Raw genomic sequence first — 15,226 nt, forward strand, 5'->3', positions numbered from 1 at the left:
GCTGTTTACAGCTTCTAAACAATGTTTTCCTTGTTTTAGCCTCTTTTGGGCGAAAATGGGTATAAGTGTCTTTTAAGCTCTCCACATCAATCTCAAACTCTTATAATTAGTTAGTTGCATTGGATTAAGACACATTTGAACCGCAGAAACACTAACATAGCTGTTTACAGCTTCTAAGCAATGTTTTCTTGGTTTTAGCCTGTTTTGGGACAAAATGGGTATAAGTGGCTTTTAAACTCTCCACATCTATCTTAAAGTCTTATAATTAGTTAGTTTCAATGGATTAAGACACATTTTAACCCCATAAACACTAACATAGCTGTTTAGTGCTTCTAAGCAATGTTTTCTTGGGTTTTAGCCTGTTTTGGGACAAAATGGGTATAAGTGGCTTTTAAACTCTCCACATCTATCTCAATCTCTTATAATTAGTTAGTTGCATTGGATTAAGACACATTTTAACCCCAGAAACACTAACATAGCTGTTTACAGCTTCTAAACAATGTTTTTTCCTGGTTTTAGCCTCTTTTGGACGAAAATGGGTATAAGTGTCTTTTAAGCTCTCCACATCTATCCTAAACTCCTATAATTAGTTAGTTGCATTGGATTAAGACACATTTTAACCCCAGAAACACTAACATAGCTGTTTACAGCTTCTAAGCAATGTTTTCTTGGTTTTAGCCTGTTTTGGGACAAAATGGGTATTAGTGGCTTTTAAACTCTCCACATCTATCTCAAACTCTTATAATTAGTTAGTTGCATTGGATTAAGACACATTTTAACCCCAGAAACACTAACATAGCTGTTTACAGCTTCTAAGCAATGTTTTCTTGGTTTTAGCCTGTTTTGGGACAAAATGGGTATAAGTGGCTTTTAAACTCTCCACATCTATCCCAAACTCCTATAATTAGTTAGTTGCATTGGATTAAGACACATTTTAACCCCATAAACACTAACATAGCTGTTTACAGCTTCTAAGCAATGTTTTCTTGGTTTTAGTATGTTTTGGGACAAAATGGGTATAAGTGTCTTTTAAGCTCTCCACATCAATCTCAAACTCTTATAATTAGTTAGTTGCATTGGATTAAGACACATTTTAACCCCAGAAACACTAACATAGCTGTTTACAGCTTCTAAGCATGTTTTCTTTGTTTTAGCCTGTTTGGGACAAAATGGGTATAAGTGGCTTTTAAACTCTCCACATCTATCTCAAACTCTTATAATTAGTTAGTTGCATTGGATTAAGACACATTTTTAACCCCAAAAACACTAACATAGCTGTTTACAGCTTCTAAACAATGTTTTCCTGGTTTTAGCCTCTTTGGGCGAAAATGGGTATAAGTGTCTTTTAAGCTCTCCACATCTATCCCAAACTCCTATAATTAGTTAGTTGCATTGGATTAAGACACATTTTAACCCTAGAAACACTAACATAGCTGTTTACAGCTTCTAAGCAATGTTTTCTTGGTTTTAGCCTGTTTTGGGACAAAATGGGTATTAGTGGCTTTTAAACTCTCCACATCTATCTCAAACTCTTATAATTAGTTAGTTGCATTGGACTAAGACACATTTTAACCCCAGAAACACTAACATAGCTGTTTACAGCTTCTAAGAAATGTTTTCCTGGTTTTAGCCTCTTTTGGACGAAAATGGGTATAAGTGTCTTTTAAGCTCTCCACATCTATCCCAAACTCCTATAATTAGTTAGTTGCATTGGATTAAGACACATTTTAACCCCAGAAACACTAACATAGCTGTTTACAGCTTCTAAGCAATGTTTTCTTGGTTTTAGCCTGTTTTGGGACAAAATGGGTATTAGTGGCTTTTAAACTCTCCACATCTATCTCAAACTCTTATAATTAGTTAGTTGCATTGGATTAAGACACATTTTAACCCCAGAAACACTAACATAGCTGTTTACAGCTTCTAAGCAATGTTTTCTTGGTTTTAGCCTGTTTTGGGACAAAATTGGGTATAAGTGGCTTTTAAACTCTCCACATCTATCCCAAACTCCTATAACTAGTTAGTTGCATTGGATTAAGACACATTTTAACCCCATAAACACTAACATAGCTGTTTCCAGCTTCTAAGCAATGTTTTCTTGGTTTTAGCCTGTTTTGGGACAAAATGGGTATTAGTGGCTTTTAAACTCTCCACATCTATCTCACACTCTTATAATTAGTTAGTTGCATTGGATTAAGACACATTTTAACTCCAGAAACACTAACATAGCTGTTTACAGCTTCTAAACAATGTTTTCCTGGTTTTAGCCTCTTTTGGGCGAAAATGGGTATAAGTGTCTTTTAAGCTCTCCACATCAATCTCAAACTCTTATAATTAGTTAGTTGCATTGGATTAAGACACATTTTAACCCCAGAAACACTAACATAGCTGTTTACAGCTTCTAAGCAATGTTTTCTTTGTTTTAGCCTATTTTGGGACAAAATAGGTATCAGTGGCTTTTAAACTCTCCACATCTATCTCAAACTCTTATAGTTAGTTAGTTGCATTGGATTAAGACACATTTTAACCCCAGAAACACTAACATAGCTGTTTACAGCTTCTAAACAATGTTTTCCTTGTTTTAGCCTCTTTTGGGCGAAAATGGGTATAAGTGTCTTTTAAGCTCTCCACATCAATCTCAAACTCTTATAATTAGTTAGTTGCATTGGATTAAGACACATTTGAACCGCAGAAACACTAACATAGCTGTTTACAGCTTCTAAGCAATGTTCTCTTGGTTTTAGCCTGTTTTGGGACAAAATGGGTATAAGTGGCTTTTAAACTCTCCACATCTATCTTAAAGTCTTATAATTAGTTAGTTTCAATGGATTAAGACACATTTTAACCCCAGAAACACTAACATAGCTGTTTAGTGCTTCTAAGCAATGTTTTCTTGGTTTTAGCCTGTTTTGGGACAAAATGGGTATAAGTGGCTTTTAAACTCTCCACATCTATCTCAATCTCTTATAATTAGTTAGTTGCATTGGATTAAGACACATTTTAACCCCTGAAACACTAACATAGCTGTTTACAGCTTCTAAACATTGTTTTCCTGGTTTTAGCCTCTTTTGGACGAAAATGGGTATAAGTGTCTTTTAAGCTCTCCACATCTATCCTAAACTCCTATAATTAGTTAATTGCATTGGATTAAGACACATTTTAACCCCAGAAACACTAACATAGCTGTTTACAGCTTCTAAGCAATGTTTTCTTGGTTTTAGCCTGTTTTGGGACAAAATGGATATTAGTGGCTTTTAAACTCTCCACATCTATCTCAAACTCTTATAATTAGTTAGTTGCATTGGATTAAGACACATTTTAACCCCAGAAACACTAACATAGCTGTTTACAGCTTCTAAGCAATGTTTTCTTGGTTTTAGCCTGTTTTGGGACAAAATGGGTATAAGTGGCTTTTAAACTCTCCACATCTATCCCAAACTCCTATAATTAGTTAGTTGCATTGGATTAAGACACATTTTAACCCCATAAACACTAACATAGCTGTTTACAGCTTCTAAGCAATGTTTTCTTGGTTTTTAGTATGTTTTGGGACAAAATGGGTATAAGTGTCTTTTAAGCTCTCCACATCAATCTCAAACTCTTATAATTAGTTAGTTGCATTGGATTAAGACACATTTTAACCCCAGAAACACTAACATAGCTGTTTACAGCTTCTAAGCAATGTTTTCTTTGTTTTAGCCTGTTTTGGGACAAAATGGGTATAAGTGGCTTTTAAACTCTCCACATCTATCTCAAACTCTTATAATTAGTTAGTTGCATTGGATTAAGACACATTTTAACCCCAGAAACACTAACATAGCTGTTTACAGCTTCTAAACAATGTTTTCCTGGTTTTAGCCTCTTTTGGGAGAAAATGGGTATAAGTGTCTTTTAAGCTCTCCACATCAATCTCAAACTCTTATAATTAGTTAGTTGCATTGGATTAAGACACATTTTAACCGCAGAAACACTAACATAGCTGTTTACAGCTTCTAAGCAATGTTTTCTTTGTTTTAGCCTGTTTTGGACAAAATGGGTATAAGTGGCTTTTAAACTCTCCACATCTATCTTAAAGTCTTATAATTAGTTAGTTTCAATGGATTAAGACACATTTTAACCCCAGAAACACTAACATAGCTGTTTAGTGCTTCTAAGCAATGTTTTCTTGGTTTTAGCCTGTTTTGGGACAAAATGGGTATAAGTGGCTTTTAAACTCTCCACATCTATCTCAATCTCTTATAATTAGTTAGTTGCATTGGATTAAGACACATTTTAACCCCAGAAACACTAACATAGCTGTTTACAGCTTCTAAACAATGTTTTCCTGGTTTTAGCCTCTTTTGGACGAAAATGGGTATAAGTGTCTTTTAAGCTCTCCACATCTATCCCAAACTCCTATAATTAGTTAGTTGCATTCGATTAAGACACATTTTAACCCCAGAAACACTAACATAGCTGTTTACAGCTTCTAAGCAATGTTTTCTTTGTTTTAGCCTGTTTTGGGACAAAATGGGTATAAGTGTCTTTTAAGCTCTCCACATCAATCTCAAACTCTTATAATTAGTTAGTTGCATTGGATTAAGACACATTTTAACCCCAGAAACACTAACATAGCTGTTTACAGCTTCTAAGCAATGTTTTCTTTGTTTTAGCCTGTTTTGGGACAAAATGGGTATAAGTGGCTTTTAAACTCTCCACATCTATCTCAAACTCTTATAATTAGTTAGTTGCATTGGATTACGACACATTTTAACCCCAGAAACACTAACATAGCTGTTTACAGCTTCTAAACAATGTTTTCTTGGTTTTAGCCTCTTTTGGGCGAAAATGGGTATAAGTGTCTTTTAAGCTCTCCACATCAATCTCAAACTCTTATAATTAGTTAGTATTATTGGATTAAGACACATTTTAACCCCAGAAACACTAACATAGCTGTTTACAGCTTCTAAGCAATGTTTTCTTGGTTTTAGCCTGTTTTGGGACAAAATGGGTATTTGTGGCTTTTAAACTCTCCACATCTATCTCAAACTCTTATAATTAGTTAGTTGCATTGGATTAAGACACATTTTAACCCCAGAAACACTAACATAGCTGTTTACAGCTTCTAAGCAATGTTTTCTTGGTTTTAGCCTGTTTTGGGACAAAATGGGTATAAGTGGCTTTTAAACTCTGCACATCTATCCCAACCTCCTATAATTAGTTAGTTGCATTGGATTAAGACACATTTTAACCCCCATAAACACTAACATAGCTGTTTACAGCTTCTAAGCAATGTTTTCTTTGTTTTTAGCCTGTTTTGGGACAAAATGGGTATAAGTGGCTTTTAAGCTCTCCACATCAATCTCAAACTCTTATAATTAGTTAGTTGCATTGGATTAAGACACATTTTAACCCCAGAAACACTAACATAGCTGTTTACAGCTTCTAAGCAATGTTTTCTTTGTTTTAGCCTGTTTTGGGACAAAATGGGTATAAGTGGCTTTTAAACTCTCCACATCTATCTCAAACTCTTATAATTAGTTAGTTGCATTGGATTAAGACACATTTTAACCCCAGAAACACTAACATAGCTGTTTACAGCTTCTAAACAATGTTTTCCTGGTTTTAGCCTCTTTTGGGCGAAAATGGGTATAAGTGTCTTTTAAGCTCTCCACATCAATCTCAAACTCTTATAATTAGTTAGTTGCATTGGATTAAGACACATTTTAACCGCAGAAACACTAACATAGCTGTTTACAGCTTCTAAGCAATGTTTTCTTGGTTTTAGCCTGTTTTGGGACAAAATGGGTATAAGTGGCTTTTAAGCTCTCCACATCAATCTCAAACTCTTATAATTAGTTAGTTGCATTGGATTAAGACACATTTTAACCCCAGAAACACTAACATAGCTGTTTACAGCTTCTAAGCATGTTTTCTTTGTTTTAGCCTGTTTTGGGACAAAATGGGTATAAGTGGCTTTTAAACTCTCCACATCTATCTCAAACTCTTATAATTAGTTAGTTGCATTGGATTAAGACACATTTTAACCCCAGAAACACTAACATAGCTGTTTACAGCTTCTAAACAATGTTTTCCTGGTTTTAGCCTCTTTTGGGCGAAAATGGGTATAAGTGTCTTTTAAGCTCTCCACATCAATCTCAAACTCTTATAATTAGTTAGTTGCATTGGATTAAGACACATTTTAACCGCAGAAACACTAACATAGCTGTTTACAGCTTCTAAGCAATGTTTTCTTTGTTTTAGCCTGTTTTGGACAAAATGGGTATAAGTGTCTTTTAAGCTCTCCACATCAATCTCAAACTCTTATTATTAGTTAGTTGCATTGGATTAAGACACATTTTAACCCCATAAACACTAACATAGCTGTTTACAGCTTCTAAGCAATGTTTTCTTTGTTTTAGCCTGTTTTGGGACAAAATGGGTATAAGTGGCTTTTAAACTCTCCACATCTATCTCAAACTCTTATAATTAGTTAGTTGCATTGGATTAAGACACATTTTAACCCCAGAAACACTAACATAGCTGTTTACAGCTTCTAAACAATGTTTTCTTGGTTTTAGCCTCTTTTGGGCGAAAATGGGTATAAGTGTCTTTTAGGCTCTCCACATCAATCTCAAACTCTTATAATTAGTTAGTATTATTGGATTAAGACACATTTTAACCCGAGAAACACTAACATAGCTGTTTACAGCTTCTAAGCAATGTTTTCTTGGTTTTAGCCTGTTTTGGGACAAAATGGGTATTAGTGGCTTTTAAACTCTCCACATCTATCTCAAACTCTTATAATTAGTTAGTTGCATTGGATTAAGACACATTTTAACCCCAGAAACACTAACATAGCTGTTTACAGCTTCTAAGCAATGTTTTCTTGGTTTTAGCCTGTTTTGGGACAAAATGGGTATAAGTGGCTTTTAAACTCTCCACATCTATCCCAACCTCCTATAATTAGTTAGTTGCATTGGATTAAGACACATTTTAACCCCATAAACACTAACATAGCTGTTTACAGCTTCTAAGCAATGTTTTCTTGGTTTTAGTATGTTTTGGGACAAAATGGGTATAAGTGTCTTTTAAGCTCTCCACATCAATCTCAAACTCTTATAATTAGTTAGTTGCATTGGATTAAGACACATTTTAACCCTAGAAACACTAACATAGCTGTTTACAGCTTCTAAGCAATGTTTTCTTCGTTTTAGCCTGTTTTGGGACAAAATGGGTATAAGTGGCTTTTAAACTCTCCACATCTATCTCAAACTCTTATAATTAGTTAGTTGCATTGGATTAAGACACATTTTAACCCCAGAAACACTAACATAGCTGTTTACAGCTTCTAAACAATGTTTTCCTCGTTTTAGCCTCTTTTGGGCGAAAATGGGTATAAGTGTCTTTTAAGCTCTCCACATCAATCTCAAACTCTTATAATTAGTTAGTTGCATTGGATTAAGACACATTTTAACCGCAGAAACACTAACATAGCTGTTTACAGCTTCTAAGCAATGTTTTCTTGGTTTTAGCCTGTTTTGGGACAAAATGGGTATAAGTGGCTTTTAAACTCTCCACATCAATCTTAAAGTCTTATAATTAGTTAGTTTCAATGGATTAAGACACATTTTAACCCCAGAAACACTAACATAGCTGTTTAGTGCTTCAAAGCAATGTTTTCTTGGTTTTAGCCTGTTTTGGGACAAAATGGGTATAAGTGGCTTTTAAACTCTCCACATCTATCTCAATCTCTTATAATTAGTTAGTTGCATTGGATTAAGACACATTTTAACCCCAGAAACACTAACATAGCTGTTTACAGCTTCTAAACAATGTTTTCCTGGTTTTAGCCTCTTTTGGGCGAAAATGGGTATAAGTGTCTTTTAAGCTCTCCACATCTATCCCAAACTCCTATAATTAGTTAGTTGCATTGGATTAAGACACATTTTAACCCCAGAAACACTAACATAGCTGTTTACAGCTTCTAAGCAATGTCTTCTTTGTTTTAGCCTGTTTTGGGACAAAATGGGTATAAGTGTCTTTTAAGCTCTCCACATCAATCTCAAACTCTTATAATTAGTTAGTTGCATTGGATTAAGACACATTTTAACCCCAGAAACACTAACATAGCTGTTTACAGCTTCTAAGCAATGTTTTCTTTGTTTTAGCCTGTTTTGGGACAAAATGGGTATAAGTGGCTTTTAAACTCTCCACATCTATCTCAAACTCTTATAATTAGTTAGTTGCATTGGATTAAGACACATTTTACCCCAGAAACACTAACATAGCTGTTTGCAGCTTCTAAGCAATGTTTTCTTTGTTTTAGCCTGTTTTGGGACAAAATGGGTATAAGTGGCTTTTAAACTCTCCACATCTATCTCAAACTCTTATAATTAGTTAGTTGCATTGGATTAAGACACATTTTTACCCCAGAAACACTAACATAGCTGTTTACAGCTTCTAAACAATGTTTTCCTGGTTTTAGCCTCTTTTGGGCGAAAATGGGTATAAGTGTCTTTTAAGCTCTCCACATCAATCTCAAACTCTTATAATTAGTTAGTAGCATTGGATTAAGACACATTTTAACCCCAGAAACACTAACATAGCTGTTTACAGCTTCTAAGCAATGTTTTCTTGGTTTTAGCCTGTTTTGGGACAAAATGGGTATTAGTGGCTTTTAAACTCTCCATATCTATCTCAAACTCTTATAATTAGTTAGTTGCATTGGATTAAGACACATTTTAACCCCAGAAACACTAACATAGCTGTTTACAGCTTCTAAGCAATGTTTTCTTGGTTTTAGCCTGTTTTGGGACAAAATGGGTATAAGTGGCTTTTAAACTCTCCACATCTATCCCAAACTCCTATAATTAGTTAGTTGCATTGGATTAAGACACATTTTAACCCCATAAACACTAACATAGCTGTTTACAGCTTCTAAACAATGTTTTCCTGGTTTTAGCCTCTTTTGGGTGAAAATGGGTATAAGTGTCTTTTAAGCTCTCCACATCAACCTCAAACTCTTATAATTAGTTAGTAGCATTGGATTAAGACACATTTTAACCCCAGAAACACTAACATAGCTGTTTACAGCTTCTAAGCAATGTTTTCTTGGTTTTAGCCTGTTTTGGGACAAAATGGGTATTAGTGGCTTTTAAACTCTCCACATCTATCTCAAACTCTTATAATTAGTTAGTTGCATTGGATTAAGACACATTTTAACCCCAGAAACACTAACATAGCTGTTTACAGCTTCTAAGCAATGTTTTCTTGGTTTTAGCCTGTTTTTGGGACAAAATGGGTATAAGTGGCTTTTAAACTCTCCACATCTATCCCAAACTCCTATAATTAGTTAGTTGCATTGGATTAAGACACATTTTAACCCCATAAACACTAACATAGCTGTTTACAGCTTCTAAGCAATGTTTTCTTGGTTTTAGTATGTTTTGGGACAAAATGGGTATAAGTGTCTTTTAAGCTCTCCACATCAATCTCAAACTCTTATAATTAGTTAGTTGCATTGGATTAAGACACATTTTAACCACAGAAACACTAACATAGCTGTTTACAGCTTCTAAGCAATGTTTTCTTGGTTTTAGCCTGTTTTGGGACAAAATGGGTATAAGTGGCTTTTAAACTCTCCACATCTATCTTAAAGTCTTATAATTAGTTAGTTTCAATGGATTAAGACACATTTTAACCCCAGAAACACTAACATAGCTGTTTAGTGCTTCTAAGCAATGTTTTTTTGGTTTTAGCCTGTTTTGGGACAAAATGGGTATAAGTGGCTTTTAAACTCTCCACATCTATCTCAATCTCTTATAATTAGTTAGTTGCATTGGATTAAGACACATTTTAACCCCAGAAACACTAACATAGCTGTTTACAGCTTCTAACAATGTTTTCCTGGTTTTAGCCTCTTTTGGACGAAAATGGGTATAAGTGTCTTTTAAGCTCTCCACATCTATCCCAACCTCCTATAATTAGTTAGTTGCATTGGATTAAGACACATTTTAACCCCAGAAACACTAACATAGCTGTTTACAGCTTCTAAGCAATGTTTTCTTTGTTTTAGCCTGTTTTGGGACAAAATGGGTATAAGTGTCTTTTAAGCTCTCCACATCAATCTCAAACTCTTATAATTAGTTAGTTGCATTGGATTAAGACACATTTTAACCCCAGAAACACAAACATAGCTGTTTACAGCTTCTAAGCAATGTTTTCTTTGTTTTAGCCTGTTTTGGGACAAAATCGGTATAAGTGGCTTTTAAACTCTCCACATCTATCTCAAAATCTCATAATTAGTTAGTTGCATTGGATTAAGACACATTTTAACCCCAGAAACACTAACATAGCTGTTTACAGCTTCTAAACAATGTTTTCCTGGTTTTAGCCTCTTTTGGGCGAAAATGGGTATAAGTGTCTTTTAAGCTCTCCACATCAATCTCAAACTCTTATAATTAGTTAGTAGCATTGGATTAAGACACATTTTAACCCCAGAAACACTAACATAGCTGTTTACAGCTTCTAAGCAATGTTTTCTTGGTTTTAGCCTGTTTTGGGACAAAATGGGTATTAGTGGCTTTTAAACTCTCCACATCTATCTCAAACTCTTATAATTAGTTAGTTGCATTGGATTAAGACACATTTTTAACCCCATAAACACTAACATAGCTGTTTACAGCTTCTAAGCAATGTTTTCTTGGTTTTAGCCTGTTTTGGGACAAAATGGGTATAAGTGGCTTTTAAACTCTCCACATCTATCCCAAACTCCTATAATTAGTTAGTTGCATTGGATTAAGACACATTTTAACCCCATAAACACTAACATAGCTGTTTACAGCTTCTAAACAATGTTTTCCTGGTTTTAGCCTCTTTTGGACGAAAATGGGTATAAGTGTCTTTTAAGCTCTCCACATCAATCTCAAAATCTTATAATTAGTTAGTTGCATTGGATTAAGACACATTTTAACCCCAGAAACACTAACATAGCTGTTTACAGCTTCTAAGCAATGTTTTCTTGGTTTTAGCCTGTTTTGGGACAAGATGGGTATAAATGGCTTTTAAACTCTCCATATCTATCTTAAAGTCTTATAATTAGTTAGTTTCAATGGATTAAGACACATTTTAACCCCAGAAACATTAACATAGCTGTTTACAGCTTCTAAGCAATATTTTCTTGGTTTTAGCCTGTTTTGGGATAAAATGGGTATAAGTGGCTTTTAAACTCTCCACATCTATCTCAAACTCCTATAATTAGTTAGTTGCATTGGATAAAGACACATTTTAACCCATAAACACTAACATAGCTGTTTACAGCTTCTAAGCTCATCAATTTCAAACTCTTATAATTAGTTAGTTGCATTGGATTAAGACACATTTTAACCCCAGAAACACTAACATAGCTGTTTACAGCTTCTAAGCAATGTTTTCTTGGTTTTAGCCTGTTTTGGGACAAAATGGGTATAAGTGTCTTTTAAGCTCTCCACATCAATCTCAAATTCTTATAATTAGTTAGTTGCATTGGATTAAGACACATTTTAACCCCAGAAACACTAACATAGCTGTTTACAGCTTCTAAGCAATGTTTTCTTGGTTTTAGCCTGTTTTGGGACAAAATGGGTATAAGTGGCTTTTAAACTCTCCACATCTATCTTAAAGTCTTATAATTAGTTAGTTTCAATGGATTAATACACATTTTAACCTCAGAAACACTAACATAACTGTTTAGTGCTTCTAAGCAATGTTTTCTAGGTTTTAGCCTGTTTTGGGACAAAATGGGTATAAGTGGCTTTTAAACTCTCCACATCTATCCCAAACTCTTATAATTAGTTAGTTGCTTTGGATTAAGACACATTTTAACCCCAGAAACACTAACATAGCTGTTTAGTGCTTCTTTTTTCTTTTTTTTTTTTTTTGGTCAAACAGCTGTTTAGTGCTTCTAAGCAATGTTTTCTTGGTTTTAGCCTGTTTTGGGACAAAATGGGTATAAGTGGCTTTTAAACTCTCCACATCTATCTCAAACTCTTATAATTAGTTAGTTGCATTGGATTAAGACACATTTTAACCCCAGAAACATTAACATAGCTGTTTACAGCTTCTTAAAGTCTTATAATTACTTAGTTTCAATGGATTAAGACACACTTTAACCCCAGAAACACTAACATAGCTGTTTACAGCTTCTAAGCAATGTTTTCTTTGTTTTAGCCTGTTTTGGGACAAAATGGGTATAAGTGGCTTTTAAACTCTCCACATCTATCTTAAAGTCTTATAATTAGTTAGTTTCAATGGATTAAGACACATTTTAACCCCAGAAACACTAACATAGCTGTTTACAGCTTCTAAGCAATGTTTTCTTGGTTTTAGCCTGTTTTGGGACAAAATGGGTATAAGTGGCTTTTAAACTCTCCACATCTATCTCAAACTCTTATAACTAGTCAGTGGCATTGGATTAAAACACATTTTAACCCCCGAAACATTAACATAGCTGTTTACAGCTTCTAAGCAATGTTTTCTTGGTTTTAGCCTGTTTTGGGACAAAATGGGTATAAGTGGCTTTTAAACACTCCACATCTATCTCAAACTCCTATAATTAGTTAGTTGCATTGGATTAAGACACATTTTAACCCCAGAAACACTAAAAAAGCTATTTAGTGCTTCTAAGCAATGTTTTCTTGGTTTTAGCCTGTTTTGGGACAAAATGGGTATAAGTGGCTTTTAAACTCTCCACATCTATCTCAATCTCTTATAATTAGTTAGTTTCAATGGATTAAGACACATTTTAACCCCAGAAACACTAACATAGCTGTTTATTGCTTCTAAGCAATGTTTTCTTGGTTTTAGCCTGTTTTGGGATAAAATGGGTATAAGTGGCTTTTAAACTCTCCACATCTATCTCAAACTCCTATAATTAGTTAGTTGCATTGGATTAAGACACATTTTAACCCCAGAAACACTAACATAGCTGTTTACAGCTTCTAAGCAATGTTTTCTTGGTTTTAGTATGTTTTGGGACAAAATGGGTATAAGTGTCTTTTAAGCTCTCCACATCTATCCCAAACTCCTATAATTAGTTAGTTGCATTGGATTAAGACACATTTTAACCCCAGAAACACTAACATAGCTGTTTACAGCTTCTAAGCAATGTTTTCTTGGTTTTAGTATGTTTTGGGACAAAATGGGTATAAGTGTCTTTTAAGCTCTCCACATCAATCTCAAAATCTTATAATTAGTTAGTTGCATTGGATTAAGACACATTTTAACCCCAGAAACACTAACATAGCTGTTTACAGCTTCTAAGCAATGTTTTCTTGGTTTTAGCCTATTTTGGGACAAAATGGGTATGTGGCTTTTAAACTCTCCACATCTATCTCAATCTCTTATAAATAGTTACTTTCAATGGATTAAGACACATATTAACCCCAGAAACACTAACATAGCTGTTTATTGCTTCTAAGCAATGTTTTCTTCGTTTTAGCCTGTTTTGGGACAAAATGGGTATAAGTGGCTTTTAAACTCTCCACTTCTATCTCAAACACTTATAACTAGTCAGTTGCATTGGATTAAGACACATTTTAACCCCATAAACACTAACATAGCTGTTTACAGCTTCTAAGCAATGTTTTCTTGGTTTTAGCCTGTTTTGGGACAAAATGGGTATAAGTGGCTTTTAAACTCTCCACATCTATCTCAAACTCTTATAACTAGTCAGTTGCATTGGATTAAGAAACATTTTAACCCCATAAACACTAACATAGCTGTTTACAGCTTCTAAGCAATGTTTTCTTTGTTTTAGCCTGTTTTGGGACAAAATGGGTATAAGTGGCTTTTAAACTCTCCACATCTATCCCAAACTCCTATAATTAGTTAGTTGCATTGGATTAAGACACATTTTAACCCCAGAAACATTAACATAGCTGTTTACAGCTTCTGAAAGTCTTATAATTACTTAGTTTCAATGGATTAAGACACATTTTAACCCCAGAAACACTAACATAGCTGTTTACAGCTTCTAAGCAATGTTTTCTTGGTTTTAGCCTGTTTTGGGACAAAATGGGTATAAGTGGCTTTTAAACTCTCCACATCTATCTCAAACTCTTATAACTAGTCAGTGGCATTGGATTAAAACACATTTTAACCCCCGAAACATTAACATAGCTGTTTACAGCTTCTAAGCAATGTTTTCTTGGTTTTAGCCTGTTTTGGGACAAAATGGGTATAAGTGGCTTTTAAACACTCCACATCTATCTCAAACTCCTATAATTAGTTAGTTGCATTGGATTAAGACACATTTTAACCCCAGAAACACTAAAAAAGCTATTTAGTGCTTCTAAGCAATGTTTTCTTGGTTTTAGCCTGTTTTGGGACAAAATGGGTATAAGTGGCTTTTAAACTCTCCACATCTATCTCAATCTCTTATAATTAGTTAGTTTCAATGGATTAAGACACATTTTAACCCCAGAAACACTAACATAGCTGTTTATTGCTTCTAAGCAATGTTTTCTTGGTTTTAGCCTGTTTTGGGATAAAATGGGTATAAGTGGCTTTTAAACTCTCCACATCTATCTCAAACTCCTATAATTAGTTAGTTGCATTGGATTAAGACACATTTTAACCCCAGAAACACTAACATAGCTGTTTACAGCTTCTAAGCAATGTTTTCTTGGTTTTAGTATGTTTTGGGACAAAATGGGTATAAGTGTCTTTTAAGCTCTCCACATCTATCCCAAACTCCTATAATTAGTTAGTTGCATTGGATTAAGACACATTTTAACCCCAGAAACACTAACATAGCTGTTTACAGCTTCTAAGCAATGTTTTCTTGGTTTTAGTATGTTTTGGGACAAAATGGGTATAAGTGTCTTTTAAGCTCTCCACATCAATCTCAAACTCTTATAATTAGTTAGTTGCATTGGATTAAGACACATTTTAACCCCAGAAACACTAACATAGCTGTTTACAGCTTCTAAGCAATGTTTTCTTGGTTTTAGCCTATTTTGGGACAAAATGGGTATAAGTGGCTTTTAAACTCTCCACATCTATCTCAATCTCTTATAAATAGTTACTTTCAATGGATTAAGACACATATTAACCCCAGAAACACTAACATAGCTGTTTATTGCTTCTAAGCAATGTTTTCTTCGTTTTAGCCTGTTTTGGGACAAAATGGGTATAAGTGGCTTTTAAACTCTCCACTTCTATCTCAAACACTTATAACTAGTCAGTTGCATTGGATTAAGACACA

This window comes from Camelina sativa, chromosome 2 (assembly GCF_030686135.1).
Source record: "Camelina sativa cultivar CO46 ecotype springtype chromosome 2, ASM3068613v1".
Classification (NCBI taxonomy): domain Eukaryota; kingdom Viridiplantae; phylum Streptophyta; class Magnoliopsida; order Brassicales; family Brassicaceae; genus Camelina; species Camelina sativa.